At 44.5% G+C, this 15,426-nt stretch overlaps 1 long non-coding RNA gene across 6 annotated transcripts in view; it reads left to right on the top strand.

The window, feature by feature from the left end:
• The first annotated feature begins 471 nt into the window (after positions 1-471).
• LOC123583953 overlaps positions 472-15,426 on the top strand; it is a 79,979-nt gene continuing 65,024 nt past the window's right edge. The window contains exons 1-5 of one of the 6 annotated variants that reach the window (XR_006705076.1): positions 472-1,183; positions 3,362-3,472; positions 3,585-4,721; positions 5,425-5,558; positions 5,859-6,072. This is a non-coding gene — a long non-coding RNA (uncharacterized LOC123583953). The other 5 variants (XR_006705072.1, XR_006705071.1, XR_006705073.1 and 2 more) reach the window with 5 other exon arrangements.

Below are 15,426 nucleotides of genomic sequence, written 5' to 3'. Positions count from 1 at the left end.
GCTCACATGTGTGAAGATTAGAAGGTGGCAGAAAGCTCCAGAGGGCTCATTCCAGGCCAGTCCCGTCACTTGCAAGAAGAGGAGTTGGACTAGACTAGAGATATTAAGTCTGGGGGTAGGGGTTTAAATTAGCAACTCCAGTCCATAGATTTCAACTGATTCTCAGAAGGTCCCTGATTCACAAAAGGTTAATCAGCACCAACCAGGATCATTTCCTAGCCCCTCCCAGAGTGGATATTTAGAGTGCTAGGCTTCAAGAAATGGCAGACATCAAGCTCAGGTCGTGGGATTCGGAGGGCCAAGACAGCCACTTAGAATCATTTTCTAGCAGAGGCGAAAGGGGCTCAGCTGTCGGCAACCCCATTTTACAGAGGGAAAGCTGAGGTACAGTCAACTCAAGTGACTCTCCTAAACCACGGGGTCAGAAGATAAGCCTGGCTTAGAATCCAGGCCTGGCACAGGGAACACTGGTCTGCACTGGCCGAAAAGCCCCTTCAATCAGGCCGTCGCCTGGGAAGGGCAAGACATTTGTGGCCACAGCGCCAGGAGCCCCGCTGGTTATTTCTAGCTTGCTGAATGTCAAAAATCCAGGCCGCTTCTCACAGCAGCCTCCACTTGTCAGACCAAATCAAGGCATCCACGCGTCAAGCAGGCGAATCAGCTGCCTCCAGCACTGGCCTCGCTGCGCCCGCCCAGCGCGGTGCACCTGACCTTGTCCGGATGCAGCCGGCCAGCGAGCCCCGCCCCCGCGCCCAGGGCGACTGCTCCCACCTGCAGCCCCCGCGGTTTCTCCGTGTGGAGCCCGCTTGGCAGCCTGCCTTGGCCGACTGTGACCACAACAGACAGCCTCCCACGGCCTTTGACCCTAGAGAGGGATTGGGTAGAACCCTCTGCCTGCTCTCTGTTCCGGTTTGGAATTTCCCACCTTCACTTGCTTTTCTTCTCAACACACTTCTCACCCTGCAGCCCAGTTCCTTTTTAGGTCCAAATCAGCAAGCTTGTTTGTGTCTGCAGAATTCTGTTTCACAGCAATTGCAAGGCAACACTAGTCCTGAGTGTCTGCTGTTAGTGTCTTGTCCCAACTTCTCTTCATTGAATATTGGAGCAACTGCTGGCTAGGCTTTGGATACAGCAGACTGACCTTGACCCTCAGGGAGCCCACAATCTTCTGGGGGAACAGAAGGTGATGTTTTAAGCTGTGATTTGATGGTTGCTATGGAGTTTGCTAGAGGAAATGGGGGTTGGGGGCAAGGATCATTGCAGGCAGAGAGAACACCGCAAGGTGTAAGGCCTGAAAGAAGGCAGAGGGGCCACCCAGGTAAAGAGATGGGAGCAATTAGCATGTGATGAGTTGGGAAAAAGCCAGAAAGGGACTTGTGAGCCAGAGAAAGGAATGTAGACTTTATCCTGACAATTCAGGGCTTTGGAGGGGGTTTTACCATTTGGTTTGGTTTTGGTTTTTTGTTTGTATGGTTTGCCTTGGAGGGTTTTTAACAAAGAAGTGACCAATCAGATTTGATTTATAGGTGGGCCTGGAGGCCCTGTAAGTCCCAATACAGGGTCAGTAGCAGCATTTTCAAGGGCAGGGGCTATGTTCTCCCACTGGGGGCTCAAATTGGGACTCCTACTTGGGGTGATTTCTTCACCCCTTCCCTGATGCTTTTTTCCTACACCCACCCCCACTGTGACTGGTTTGTTCTTTGGCATCCTACTGGCCCTTCCTAAACTTTAGTCAAGATACTAGGTTGACAGTATCCCCAATCTACCACCCTATTTTTCAATCATTTATTTACTCATCTCACTTATAAGAAGTTGTTATATGCCAGGTGTTGTGCCAATCACTGGGGGGTGCGGAAGGGAAGACTCACATGTTTCCTGATCTCAAAGACTCAGAATTTGTCCAGTAGTTCCTCCACTTGCCCATGCACCAGAAGCCTCTGTAAAGTTCTGAAAAATACAGCTGATTGAATATCACTGGACTGACTAAATTGGAATCTTTGGAGGTAGGTTCCATGGAGCCATATTATTAAAACTCCCCTCCAGGTAATTCTGCTGAGCAGTTAGAACTACTGATCTTGGGAGGGATTTCTCTGATGGTTGTTTGTCTACATGGTCGATGGGGAGAACAAACCCAGAGTCTGGCTCCTAGTCATAAGACAGTCGGAAATCACTAGAAAGGAAGACAGGGGCAAGCTCAGTCCACTGACCTGTAAGCCTGGGACCTGCTGACATGCCTGCAGAGAAGCAGGAGGGGTAGCGGTGGTGGGTAAATGGAAGGGCGGGGTAGAATGTATTTGGATGGCAGGGTGACTGTGCCTGCCTAGAGTGGACAGTGCCTCTTCCTCAACCTAAATTGTATAAATTGTCCAGTTAGAAAGCAGGAGACCAGCTTTCTGGCTTGTTGACACAAAGACTCCTTTTCAGCACCGCCTTGATCGTCATGGTCGAGACCTAGGGTTGTTCACACTGGCCAGTTTCAAATGGTGACTGTGATGAGTAACTAGCAAATCAGCAAGCATGTTATACACGACCCACAAATCTCTACCAGTTATGTCTGAGTACTGGGGCAAACTAAAGCAAAGGGAGTCTGTTAGCTCACTGTTCCCAGAAGTAGACCCCATAAGTATAACCATCCTTCGGGGGATTCCAGGAAGGTGCTATCCTGTCCAATGATGTCTGGAATCTCACATCCCCAAGGATGGGTCTTCAAGGGGTTTGAAGGATTGGATTTCCAGTTCCACTTTCTGTCTCTTGGCAAAGACTGTTCTGAGAAATCTATCTGTTAAGTATTTATCTGTTGAAAGCTTACTGTTGGCCAGGTACTGTGAAGCCTCAGTGAATATACGTACAAGCCACTTGGGAAGATAAGACACAATTTTGTGTAAAAGTAAATAAATACAGGACTTAGATATTTCCAGACCAACCTAGAAGAACTGGCTTGTGGTTGACTGGGGTTTTGTATCCTGACCACTTACTTGCCCAGTATGTATTTGAGTGCACTATATTCCGGGTCATTTGCAGACATGTAAGGCATAGTCTTTGCCCTCAAGAAGCTCGCATTCCAATAGGGAACCCAGAATGTATCAGTATGGATATATAGCAAATAGTGTAGGCTGGGACGAAAGAGTGATTCAGTATCTGCTTTAGCATCAATAGGGCTTGTCCTGAAATATCCAACTTTTTTTTTCCGTACCCTAGACATCTTTTGGGAAGACAGCTCTGATCATTTTGGGATTCACCTTATTGGAATTAGTGGTCAGGACATTACAGCCTCTTCTATCACCATTATCAAACTTTGTGGTCTAGCCCCCTTGCTGGATTTCACTTCTCTCTCCATTCCTGTACATCACCTCCATTTCAGGTATACACCCATCTCTTCTACCAGGAACTGAGTCACTTTGGGTGGGAAGGTGATACAAAGAGAGAGAAGAAAAATGAATGAATACCTGATCATCTCCAGAAAAGGGGTAAGGTGAGTGCCACTTAACAGTAGAGTCTCCTATATGCCAATTGTGCAAACTGTTCATGGGCGTTTGCTCTTCTTTTAATCACTTCCCGGAAATACTGGTGATTTAAAATGACAGAAATCAGGACCATCAAGCCTAGAGAAGTGGGTGAAAAGTGATTTCCACCTGGACAAAGTCACTGCGTCCCTGTGCAGAGGCAGGCACCCTGACCCCAGCCTGAAAGCTGAAGTTGGCTCAAAGGAGGCAGGTAGGAGGAGGCCACTTCGTGTCTCACTGAGAGGAGGCAAGCTGTCTGGCTCCTGCTTAAAAACCTATGTGCGATTTTGTGATTTTTTAGTCCCGACCACAGGTAATTACAGAGGCTTTGCCTGGGGGGGGGGGGGGGGGGGGAGGGGTGCGGAGAAGCTGCCCTCGCCACAGCAACCTTGGTGCACGGCCTCTATCGCATCTGGAGGGAGGTGCAGTCAAGCACTCAGGCCCCCCTCGCTGGTCACGCTCTTGGCTTCTTTGCATTCCTAGCTGGGAGACACCTTTGTTCCCGTCTCCCTGTCTGAGGCTTGAGCAGCGGTCCTCTTCAGGTGCCCATCTCTGCTGAATCCTCCTTAGTGGAGGGAGGGATGGATGTGGGGGAGGAAACCCTGAAGACACTCTCTTCACTGTCTCAGTACCCAGTACTTTTCCACTCGGAGCCCTTCCCCCAGCCTTCTCCTCCAACCTCAGGGTCCATAAAGCTGCCTTTTCCTCAGGGGCTTCCTCATGAGTGAGACAAGCCTCACATCTACACTGATGCAGCTGCCCCTGACTGGTATGCAGTTCCATGGCAGAAAGTGGAACAGGGGATGGGCACCTTCTCTGATTTTAGACTCTTGCTTGTACTGTCACAGTGAGTGATTAAGGGCTTGTTGCTTTAATTGGCTACTCTGACTCCTGACAGCAAAGCCCTCTCTCCCTCCCTCTGAGTTGAGCTCCTGACAGGAGCTCAAGCCCCCTACCCAGTGGGGAGCACACACTTCAAGCATGGCCCCATTTCTGGTGGAGGCCATGTTCCTATTTCAGTTCTCCACTCCGTTTCTCTGTCTCTCTCACTCATACACAACAGTACCTGAGGACAAAAAGAAACCCAGAGTTGCCACGGGGGGCTGGAAGGGAATCAGTAGGAAAGAGAGGAATAACGAAGCAGGCCCTGGCCAGATCCAGACTCAGAGACCAATTTCTTTCCATCTATGCTGCAGAGGAGGAATCAGAGTTGGCAAGGTGAGTGACTTCGCTCTGGCCACCCAACTAAAACCCAGGCCCTGATGATTTCCAGGCTGCCTCCTTGATCTTTCAACCTCCTGCTACAGGTTCCGGGCAGGGCTGCATCTCTGGGTGCCCAGGACTGTGCCCTGCCCTCTGTAGTCTGTCCTCTGAGGAGCCTCAGCCTCACTGGGGAAAGGGAGACTAGAGCAGGGCTCTAAACTTTGAGCAAGCTCACCATCAGTCACCTGGAGGGCTGGGTAAAACACAGACCGCCAGCCCCACTCCCCGAGCGTCTGATTCAGTAGGTGTGGGGTAGGGTCTGAGAATTTGCGTTTCTAACAAGTGCCCAGGTGTGGCTGATGAGAACCGCCGGGCTAGACTATGAACAGCCAAAAAGCAACAGAGAAAGAAAGAATGGAAACTAAGCAAAGGAAGGAAGAAGGGAAGGGGTAGGGGTGACATCGTATCAGGGCAAGAAATGAACCTGAAGGGCTGGGCCCTGGGAGGTTTTCCTCTTCCTCAACCACCCTGATCTCAGGCTTACCCAGAAGTTTTCACAGTTTCCTTTAAACCCCTCCCCCACCCTCTGCGCTCTGGCCCACAGGTGAGGGCAAAAGCCCCACTTAAATGAGAAGCCTTAGAGCCTGCGCTTAAAAAGCCCTGAGGTGGCTTCTTTTCCAACACCGTTCATCCTCGCTTCCTTGTTGCGATGCTGCAGGCTGCTCAACTGCCAGCTACTCATGAGCCTCAGGTCCTGAGGATAGAGTCCTGGAGGGTAGTTGTAGCTAACTTCCCCATCTTTCTCTGGCTGCCCCCGTGCACTCACAGGAGCCCTGGAAAGCCCAGAGAAAGGTAAAGGGGGGGGGGCGCACATTACGATAAGATGGGTGGAGGAATTAAAAACCACAGCTCACGTTGACTCAGCTCATGTTTCAAGTTCTCCTGAATCATCAGTGAACGCGGACTTCTGGTCTCAATGTGGGTCATAAATGTGTTTGAATGTAACAGGATAGAGTGAGCCAGATACACAGGAGAAAAAAACCAAAACTTTCAAGTGGGTGTGAAAAAAACGACCCACCTCTCCAAATCTGTTAGCTGTTTGATTAGCTCCCGTTGGCTGTGGGAAAACCAAGGCACAAATGTTATGTCCAGGGGCCTAAAGCTGTTCCAGCGACAGCAGGAGGAGGGCTAGAGAGTAGTCGACGCAAAGGCAGAGAGCAGGAACCCTCCGCCCAGAGAAGAGGCACTGGGGGACCCTGGACGGGGTGAGGCCAGCTGGAGGCCCCCTCCGGCTGCCTAGTGACCCACAGAGCACCAACTGACAAGCAGCTGCTGTGAGCTTCTCTGCCCCAGGCTGGCTCTGCAGGTAAGAGGCTGTTCTCATGTTGAGGAAAATACAAGCCTTGCCACTCAGAACGTAGAGACTTCTGCCTACTTTCATTGTTGCTATGAACTCCAGAAAAAAAATCAAAACAGTGAACAAATCTTCTGTTTCAAAAGACTGAAAATATTTCCAAAAGACCTGGGGCTCTGAGGTCTCTCCTCTGCCTGTTTCTCCAGCCCCAGGGGTGGGGAGCTACCATGCAGCACCCCTCCCCCTTAGTCCCTTCAGAAAAGCCTGTGTGTGGCTAGGGGGTGTTTCTCCCCACTGGAGAGGAGGTGGGTGATGCCTTGGACGTGCTTCCTTAAAGCCACAGGGAAAGAGTTTTCTGATTCACCACCAGCTGCTTCCTGGAATTGCAGCACAGGGCTGGTGAATGAATGGTGTTTTTCCAAGGTGATCCAGAGCTGTTACAACATTCCTGTTCAATACCCATCAGACCTTCCTGTAAGTTAAACCAGAAAGTTACCCAAACCATGCATTCCTGAGCAGTCAAGCACACGAGATTCCAGACACACTGTTTCCAACATGCCTCCATATCCCTCTGGAGACTTGAGGTCCAGTCACCCCCACGACCTCTGGACTTCCCTAGTGGGGCCATGCATTTGTCTGGCTGACATTGGAGTCATGTGGAAGCCTATGTACGGCTCCCAGTCATCCGGGAAGTGCAGGACTGTCCTGATTCCCCTAATAGGACTGTCAGCTGAGAAAGGAGTGGAGCCTTGAGCTTGCTTTGTTCTGCATTTCACAAAGACCCTTTCTCTTGACCTGCCCAGCTCTCCAGCTGGTCTGAATAGAAAGCTATCTGGTCCCACACTGAATCAGTATTGGCTTTTTGTCAGAAATAAGGCACTGGTTTGGGAGTGCCCCTGATTGACCCTTGGTCTGCGCACACTTGCTCTGTCTCTGTCTCTGTCTGTCTCTGTCTCTGTTTCTCTCTCTCTCTCACATAAAGGAGGCATGAAGGAGAATCCAAGTCTCTCTGCTGCTTTTGAGTGTAGAGGCTTTCACTTGGGATGTACGGAGAGGGGAGAGGAGAAATTCTGGAGTTGTTCTGCCTCTGAGACCACACTGCAGTGGGAAACATGAACAAATAAACCTACTTGGTTCTACTTTCCTTATCCCTTCCCCAGTAAATGGAAAGCTACTCAGAGTGGATGTGTCTGGGGAATAAAACAGATGGAACTGAGGACTGGGGCCTGCTCTTAACAGTGACTGAACTCCAAGCCTCCTCTAGGATGAACTGGAATAAGACCTCCCCCTCCTTCCCCCTCCCCCTTGACTGATGGCTTATGGAACCTTTAGTTGGGAAATGCTGACCAAGCTGAAGTCCCCTGCTTTTAAACCCAATTCCTCAGTTATGGCAACTATAACTATAATTTGCACGGAGAGTTAAGAGTTTACAAGGTATCCTATTTTTATCCTCGTCACCGTCTTCTGAAGTAGGTATTATTATTGCTGTTGAATCAGTAAAGACAGCCAGGTTTGCGAGGGTTGGCCCAGGGTGAATGCGGAGTCAAGTTTTACATCCATGTCTCCTGACTCAAAGTCCGTATTCTTCAGAAGCAAGGCATGATTGGCTGGGAAATTGTATTTTCTAGGGTAAGGTGAGCCAGCTAAAGCAGAGTTGGAGGATTGTGATTGGTGTTTGGCTTCTTTGACAGGTGTTTCCTGTTGAGTGCAGGCTGACTTCCATCTGTGACATGGGCCGGACCGCTGGGGCAGCATCTGTTCTGTGGGTCCCGGTATACGAATTAGCTTTCTCAAGGCACTAACATTTTCAGAAGATACAGATTAAATGGAGTAGTCTGCTGAGCCTGTGGCTTTGTGGTAGTGTTGGTCTGCAATAGGCACATGTGATATTGTGATTTACAATATATATTTGGTTTGTGATCCATTCCTGGCACAGAGCTCCTAAAACACTTGGAATTTCCTGTGATAGCAATGAAGGTGTCTTTTGTGATGTTAATGGGGTGATTTTTCATTTATTTATGTTTTTTGAAGACCTCTAAGGACAGGACTGCTTGCCAGTGGAACCAACTGCCTAACTAGAGAGTTGGAATGTCCAGTCTCACTCCTCCCCCATCCCTCCTATCCTCCCTCCAGGGAGAGGAGAGGGGCTGGAGATTGAGTTCAGTCATCAATGACCAATGATGTAATCAATCATGCCTACTTACTAAGGCCTCCATTACAAACCCAATGAGCTTCTGAGTTGGTGAATATTTGGAGATCTGCTGAAAGTAATGCACTCTGAGACACATGAAAGCTCTATACCTTTCCCAACACCTTGCCCTATGTATATGTCTCTTCTATCTGGCTGTTCTTGAATTAGATCTTTTTATTTTTTATTTTTTGAGAGAGAGCATGCACGCATGCATGGGAAGGGGAGGAGCAGAAGGAGAGACAGAAAATCTGTCCCCTCACTCCGTGGGGAGCCAGCATGGGGCTCTATCCCATGATCATGAGGTCACGACCCAAGCTAAGATCAAGAGCCCGATGCTTAACCAACTGAGCCACCCAAGCACCACATATCCTTTTATAATAAACCAATAATCTAGTAAGTAAAAGCTTCTCTGAGTTGTGTGAGCTGTTTTGGCAAATTAATTAAAACCAAGGAGCAGGTAGTGGGGACTTCCACCCTATAGCTTATTGGTCAGAAGCACAGGTGATAATCTGGACTTGCAAGTGGCATGGGTGGGGCAGTCTTGGCCTTAACCTGTGGGAGCTGACTTGACCTCCACATAGATAGTGGCATAATTGACTTGCTTTGTAAGACCCTCAGCTGGACTTGCTGGGAATTACCCTCCTCATCCAAATTCCTGACCAGAATCTTAGTGGTTCTTACAGGGCTCATGCCAGGGCTTATAGCTCAGTGAAGAGCACAACAAACAGGGAAGCATGTCCTATGTTCTCTGTGTATCTGTATAAGTTGCAAAAGCTTTTTATTTCCCCTAAGGAATATTTCTTTTTGAGGAGTGTCAATTCAAAATGTTATTGTCTATTAATAATTTTACTATTTTTTTGAGGTATGCTTGACATGACCTCTATTAGTTTCAGGTACACAAAATGATTTGGTGTAGTGTATGTTGTGAGATGATTAGCACAATTAGTTAATATCCATCACATAGCCTCAACTTTTGTTTTTTTCCTGTGATAAGAAATTGTAAGATTTATGCTCTTGGCAACTTTCAAATGTACAATACAGAATGGTTAACTATAGTCACATGCTGTACATTACATCCCCAGGACCTGTTTATCTGATCACTGGAAGTTTCACCCATTTCACCATACTGCCTGCCTCTGGCAACCACTAACCTGCTCTCTGTATCTTTGAGTTTGGCTTTGGTTGTTGTTTTAGATTCCACGTATAAGTGAGATCATACAGTGTCTTTCTCTTTCTGACTTATTTCACTTAATACCCAAAGGTACATCCATGTTGCTGCAAATGGCAAGATTTTACTACTTTTTTATGGCTGAATGATACTCTATTTTGTGTGTGTGTTTGCCTCTCTTATCCATCCACCTGTTGACGGACATTTTGGTTGTTTCATGTCTTGACTGTTGGGAATAATGCCACAGTGAATTAACATGGGGTATATGTATCTCTTCAAAATAGTAACTTTGTTTCCTTCACGAAAATGCCCAAAAGTAGAACTGTTGGATCATATGGTAGTACTATTTTTAATATGAGGAACCTCTATATTTTTTTTTTCATAGTGGCTACATCAGTTCACATTCTCGCCAACAGGGCACAGGGTTTCCTTTTCTCTACATCCTTGCCAACACTTGTTTCTTGTCTTTTTTTTTTTAATGTTTATTTATTTTTGAGAGTGAGAGACAGAAAGGGAAACACAGAATCCAAAACAGGCTCCAGGCTCTGAGCTGTCAGCACAGAGCCTCACACAGGGCTTGAACCCATGAACCACGAGATCACGACCCGAGCCAAACTGGGACACTTAACTGACTTAGCCACCCCGGTGCCACTTGTCGTTTTGATAATAGTCATACTAGCAGGTGTGATGTGATCTCCTGTGGCTTTGATTGGCACTTCCCTGAAATTTGTGATACTGAGCACCTCTTTATGGATCTGCTGGCCATTTTGTATATTTTCTTTGGAAAAATGTGTATTCAGATCCTCCGCCGATTGAAAAAAATCAGGTTGTGGAGCGCCTGGGTGGCTCAGTCAGACTCCGGCTCAGGTCATGATTTCACAGTTAGTGAGTTCAAGTCCATATGCGGCTCACCACTGTCAGTGTGGATGGAGCCTGCTTCGGATCCTCTGTTTCCCCCTCTCTCTTTCTCTGCCCCTCCCCTGCTTGCGCTCTCTATCAAAAATAAAATAAAACATTTTTTAAAAAATCAAGTTTTTTTTTGTTTTTGTTTTTTGCTATCAAGTTGTATGAGTTCTTTATGTATTTTGGATATTACCCCCTCATCAGATGACATGCAAATATTTTCTTCTATTCTGTAGGTTGCCTTTTCATTTTGTTAATGGTTTCTTTTTAGTATAGAGAACCTTTCAGTCTGATGGAGTCCCACTTGTTTATTTTCTCATTTGTTTCCTTTGCTTTGGGGTGTCAAGTCCAAAACAATCATTGCAAATACTGATGGCAATGACCTTACCCCTATCCCCCCCCCCACCTTTTTTTAAGGAGTTCTAAGGTTTTTAGGTCTTACATTCTGTTTTTAACCCATTTTGAGTTGGTGTGTGTATGTATGTGTAGTATAAGACGGTGACCCAGTTTCATCCTTTTGCTGTGGCTGTCCAATTTTCCTAACCCCATTTAGTAAAGCGATTATCCTTTTCCTACGGTATTTGCTTGGCTCCTTTGTCATAAGTTGAACATATATGGTGATTCCCATTTATAGGCTCTCCATTTTACTCCATTGATCTATCTTTTTATGCTACTACTTTACTATTTTGATTAGTATAGCTTTTTTTTTTTTTTTTTTTTTTTTAATGGAAAGTTATTGTCAAATTGGTTTCCATGCAACACCTAGGGCTCATCCCACCAGGTGCCCTCCTCAATGCCCATCACCCACTTTCCCTTCCCTCCCACCTCCCATCAACCCTCAGTTTATTCTCAGTCTTTACGAGTCTCTTACGGTTTGCCTCCCTCCCTTACTTTTTTTTTTCCTTCCCCTCCCCCATGGTCTTCTGTCAAGTTTCTCAGGATCCACATAAGAGTGAAAACATATGGTATCTGTCTTTCTTTGTATTATTTCACTTAGCATAACACTCTCCAGTTCTATCCATGTTGCTACAAAAGACCATATTTCATTCTTATTGCCAAGTAGTATTCCATTGTGTATATAAACCACAACTTCTTTATCCATTCATCAGTTGATGGACATTTAGGGTCTTTCCATAATTTGGCTGTGGTTGAAAGTGTTGCTATAAACATTGGGGTTCAAGTGCCCCTGTGCATCAGCACTCCTGTATCCCTTGGGTAAATTCCTAGCAGTGCTATTGCTGGGTCATAGGGTAGATCTATTTTTAATTTTTTGAGGAACTTCCACACTGTTTTCCAGAGTGGCTGTGCCAGTTTGCATTCCCACCAACAGTGCAAGAGGGTTCCCGTTTCTCCACATCCTTGCCAGCATCTATAGTCTCCTGATTTGTTCATTTTAGCCACTCTGACTGGCATGAGGTGATATCTTAGTGTGGTTTTGATTTGTATTTCCCTGATGAGGAGTGATGTTGAGCATCTTTTCATGCGCCTATTGGCCATCTGGATGTCTTCTTTAGAGAAGTGTTTATTGATGTCTTCTGCCTATTTCTTCACTGGATTATTTATTTTTCATGTGTTGAGTTTGGTGAGCTCTTTATAGATTTTGGATACTAGCCCTTTGTCTGATATGTCATTTGCAAATCTATTTTCCCATTCCATCAGTTGCCTTTTAGTTTTGTTGATTGTTTCCTTTGCTGTGCAGAAGATTTTTTATCTTCGTGAGGTCCCAATAGTTCATTTTTGCTTTTAATTCCCTTGCCTTTGGAGATGCGTTGAGTAAGAAATTGCTGCGGTTGAGGTCAGAGTTTTCTCCTGCTTTCTCTTCTAGGGTTTTGATGGTTTCCTGTCTCACATTCAGGTCCTTTATCCATTTTGAGTTTATCTTTGTGAATGGTGTAAGAAAGTGTTCTAGTTTCATTCTTCTGCATGTTGTTGTCCAGTTCTCCCAGCACCATTTGTTAAAGAGACTGTCTTTTTTCCACTGGATATTCTTTCCTGCTTTGTTAAAGATTAATTCACCATACTTTTGTGAGTCCAATTCTGGAGTTTATTCTATTCCATTGGTCTATGTGTCTGTTTGTGTGCCAATACCATGCTGTCTCGATGATTACAGCTTTGTAGTAGAGGCTAAAGTCTGGGATTGTGATGCCTCCCGCTTTGGTCGTCTTCTTCAAAATTACTTTGGCTATTCGGGGTCTTTTGTGGTTCCATACAAATTTTAGGATTGCTTGTTCTAGCTTGAGAAGAATGCTGGTGCAATTTTGATTGGGATTGCATTGAATGTGTAGATTGCTTTTGGTAGTATTGACATTTTAACAATATTTATTCTTCCAATCCATGAGCACGGAACGTTTTTCCATTTCTTTGTATCTTCTTCAGTTTCCTTCATAAGCTTTCTATAGTTTTCAGCATACAGATCTTTTACATCTTTGGTTAGGTTTATTCCTAGCTATTTTATGATTCTTGGTGCAGTTGTGAATGGGATCAGTTTGTCTTTCTGTTGCTTCATTATTAGTGTATAAGAATGCAACTGATTTCTGTACATTGATTTTGTATCCTGCAACTTTGAATTCATGTATCAGTTCTAGCAGACTTTTGGTGGAGTCTATCGGGTTTTCCACATATAATGTCATCTGCAAAAAGTGAAAGCTTGACTTCATCTTTGCCAATTGTGATGCCTTTGATTTCCTTTTGTTGTCTGATTGCTGATGCTAGAACTTCCAACACTATGTTAAACAACAGAGGTAAGAGTGGACATCCCTGTCATGTTCCTGATCTCGGGGGAAAGCTCTCAGTTTTTCTCCATTGAGGATGATATTAGCTGTGGGCTTTTCATAAATGGCTTTTATGATGTTTAAGTATGTTCCTTCTATCCCGACTTTCTTGAGGGTTTTTATTAAGAAAGGATGCGGAATTTTGTCAAATGCTTTTTCTGCATCAATTGACAGGATCATATGGTTCTTATCTTTTCTTTTATTAATGTGATGTATCACACTGATTGATTTGCGAATATGGAACCAGCCCTGCAGCCCAGGAATGAATCCCACTTGATCATCTATTTGCCATCTACAGGAGACTCCTTTTAGACCTGAGGACACCTTCAGATTGAAAGTGAGGGGATGGAGAACTATCATGCTACTAGAAGTCAAAAGAAAGCTGGAGTAACCATACTTATATTAGACAAACTAGACTTTAAATTAAAGGCTGTAACAAGAGATGAAGAAGGGCATTATATAATAATTACAGGGTCTATCCCTCAGGAAGACCTAAAAATTATAAATGTCTATGTGCTGAATACGGGAGCCCCCAAATATATAAAACAATCACAAACATAAGCAACCTTATTGATAAGAATGTGGTAATTGCAGGGGACTTTAATACCCGACTTGCAACAATGGATAGATCATCTAGACACAGAATAAATAAAGAAACAAGGTCCCTGAATGATACATTGGATCAGATGGACTTGACAGATATATTTAGAACTCTGCATCCTAAAGCAACAGAATATACTTTATTCTCAAGTGTGCATGGAACATTCTCCAAGATAGATCACATACTGGGTCACAAAACAGCCCTTCATAAGTATAAAAGAATTGAGATCATACCATGCACACTTTCAGACCACAATGCTATGAAACTTGAAATCAACCACAGGAAAAAGTCTGGAAAACCTCCAAAAGCATGGAGGTTACAGAACACCTTACTAAAGAATGAATGGGTCAACTAGGCAATTAGAGAAGAAATTAAAAAAATATATGGAAACAAATGAAAATGAAAATACAACAATCCAAATGCTTTGGGATGCAACAAACCCTTTGGGATGTCCTAAGAGGAAAATACATTGCAATCCAGGCCTATCCCAAGAAACAAGGAAAATCCCAAATACAAATCTAACAGCACACCTAAAGGAAATAGAAGCAGAACAGCAAAGACACTCCAAACCCAGCAGAAGAGAAATACTAAAGATCAGAGCAGAAATAATATAGCATCTAAAAAACTGTAGAGCAGATCAATGAAACCAAGAGTTGGTTTTTTGAAAAAATAAACAAAATTGAGAAACCTCTAGCCAGGCTTCTCAAAAAGAAAAGGGAAATGACCCAAATAGATCATGAATTAGAATGGAATTATTACAACCAGTCCCTCAGAAATACAAGCAATTATCAGGGAATGCTATGAAAAATGTTATGCCAACAAACTGGACAACCTGGAAGAAATGGACAAATGCCTAAACTCCCAGACACTTCAAAACTCAAACAGGAAGAAATAGAAAATTTGAACAGACCCATAACCAGTGAAGAAATTGAATCCGTTATCAAAAATTTCCCAACAAATAAGAGTCCAGGACCAGATGACTTCTCTGGGGAATTTGACCAGACATTTAAAGCAGAGATAATACCTATCCTTCTCAAGCTGTTCCAAAAAGTAGAAAGGGAAGGAAAACTTTCAGACTGATTCTATGAAGCCAGCATTACTTTAATTCCCAAACCAGACAGAGACCAAGCAAAAAATAAGAGAACTATAGGCCAATATCCCTGATGAATATGGATGCAAAAATTCTCAACAAGATACTAGCAAATCGAATTCAACAACATATGTCTTTTTAATATGGTTTAAAATCAGCAACCATGATGCCTCCAGCTTTGTTGTTCTTTATTGAGATTGGTTTGGCTATTTGAGGTCTTGTGTGGTTCCATACAAATTTTAGGATTATTCTATATCTGTGAAAAATGCCATTGGAAGTTTGACAGGGACTGCATTCAATCTGTAGATTGTTTTGGGTAGTGTGGACATTTTAACAGTACTCTTCAAATCCATGAACATGGAATATCTTTCCATTCTTTTTCATTTTCTTTCATCGATGTCCATAGCTTTCAATGCATGGGTCTTTGATCTTCATGGTTAAGTTTATTCCTAGGTACTTTTTTTTTTTGTTTTTGATGCATTTGATGGCGGGCGGTGGGGGGAGTTTTCTTTTTCAGATACCTTATTGTTAGTGTACAGAAACACAACTCATCTTTGTTGATTTTTGTATCCTGCATCTTCACTGAACCTGATTATTCTAACAGTTTTTTGGTGGAGTGTTTAGGGTTTTTCTATATATAAT

Source organism: Leopardus geoffroyi, chromosome B3, assembly GCF_018350155.1.
Source record: "Leopardus geoffroyi isolate Oge1 chromosome B3, O.geoffroyi_Oge1_pat1.0, whole genome shotgun sequence".
Lineage (NCBI taxonomy): Eukaryota > Metazoa > Chordata > Mammalia > Carnivora > Felidae > Leopardus > Leopardus geoffroyi.
Note: the sequence above shows the minus strand (reverse complement) of the source record. Positions and strands in the feature narration are given on the sequence as shown.